The sequence below is a fragment of the Procambarus clarkii genome, chromosome 74, assembly GCF_040958095.1.
Source record: "Procambarus clarkii isolate CNS0578487 chromosome 74, FALCON_Pclarkii_2.0, whole genome shotgun sequence".
In the NCBI taxonomy this organism is placed as follows: domain Eukaryota; kingdom Metazoa; phylum Arthropoda; class Malacostraca; order Decapoda; family Cambaridae; genus Procambarus; species Procambarus clarkii.
Genome location: NC_091223.1, coordinates 10,646,379 through 10,648,406, shown reverse-complemented (window position 1 = coordinate 10,648,406; position 2,028 = coordinate 10,646,379).

The window sequence follows — 2,028 nt, the reverse complement described above, 5'->3', positions numbered from 1 at the left end:
TTTTATTCATATATATGTTAATTTTATTCCTACACTTGGTAGTTAATTCCTGGTGGTGGGTGACCAGCCAACTACCACTGACGGTAGTTTCCCAGGGAGAAGAAACTGCTGAATGAGGTGTGGGGCTGTGATTGGTCAGCTCCGTGGCTATACGTACCATCCTCTTGGTGGAGTGGTTGACGCCAACTCATCCTCCATCTTACAAGAAAAACCCAAAGCAAAATGTTTTCAATTCACCTGACAAAATAAAGATTGAGCGAGTCTACCCTCAACGCCTTTGTTTACCGCCCATGATTGAAAACCAGGCCAGCCAACAGCAGAAACCTGGATTTGTAGGCGGTAATGAAGGGACCGCCCTGCTTCGTCCCTGCCAGACACTACCTTCCCTGCCCGGTACCTCCCTGACACTTCCTTCCCTGCCCGGTACCTCCCAGACACTTCCTTCCTCGCCCGGTACCTCCCAGACACTTCCTTCCCCGCCTGGTACCTCCCAGACACTTCCTTCCCTGCCCGGTACCTCCCAGACACTTTCTTCCCCGCCTGGTACCTCCCAGACACTTCCTTCCCCGCCTGGTACCTCCCAGACACTTCCTTCCCCGCCCGGTACCTCCCAGACACTTCCTTCCCCGCCCGGTACCACCCAGACACTTCCTTCCCCGCCTGGTACCTCCCAGACACTTCCTTCCCTGCCCGGTACCTCCCAGACACTTCTTTCCCCGCCCGGTTCCACCCAGACACTTCCTTCCCCGCCCGGTACCTCCCAGACACTTCCTTCCCTGACTGGTACCTCCCAGACACTTCCTTCCCCGCCCGGTACCTCCCAGACACTTCCTTCCCCGCCCGGTACCTCCCAGACACTTCCTTCCCTGACTGGTACCTCCCAGCCATGTAATAGCCCTTAAAACCCATCCCGTCTCACCCTATTCCGCCAAGCAATGTTTACACCAGACCCGCCTCGCCCCTCCCCCCGCACCACTTTGCCCCGCCCCACCTCGCCCCGATCAGCCCTGCCCCGGCGAGCCCAAACAGCAGAGCAGCGCCCAGACTTGCTGCTGGGGCGGCTGGTGTTGCTGTTATTGATGCTGTTCTCAGTCTTGCTGATACAGAAGCTGCTCCTCCTGCTACATCAACACGAGCTACACTGGCATTATACAATACGTTAAGCTAAGATACTAATGTTGCTAACCCCTAGCATTATACGCTTGAATACGTTATACCAATATTGTTGTATCCATTCTTAGCACACCAGGATAATATGAAGTGTTAAGAAATTAAAATTGTTGATAATATTCGTCATTAAATTGCTTAAGTTTAATGAGGTCAACCTTGTGTATTCGTCATTAAACTTAAGCAACATGTAGATTTACTAACATCTGATATTTAGATTAGTAATAGAATAGAATTAACAGAAATAAAGGAGTATTTACATTCCTCAGTAAAGTTTGCATTCGTAAAATAATAGTCAGCAATAAAGTCATGTTCGTGAGTCACACAAACTCTGTGATCCAGTGTTAGCAACAGGAAATTGTTCTCTGGATTTTACAGCAATTTATTGCTGTGAAAATTAACGTTAGGTTAGTCCTGTTCTTGAATAACTTAAGCTGAGTACGTATTAACTGGCACGTACCGCGGAGCCTCAAAGTAATGGGAGAGAAGTCCACTATATAACAGCAAATGATTCATCAACTACATTACAGCAATGAACTATCTAATACTCTCGGACTGGACGGTAGAGCGAAGGTCTTGCTTTTTGCAGGTCAGCGTTCAATCCCTGACCGTCCAAGAATGAGACCTGTACTGCTTTACACCATCATCAATGACCAAGGGTAGAGAGCAGCCGGCAGAGATCCCCACACAGAACACACGAGTCCACACCTTCTCTATACGATCCCCTGAGAGTCAGCCGTTATCATCATACGAGGGGGGCCTCGTAGCCTGGTGGATAGCGCGCAGGATTCGTAATTCTGTGGCGCGGGTTCGATTCCCGCACGAGGCAGAAACAAATGGGCAAAGTTTCTTTTACCCTGA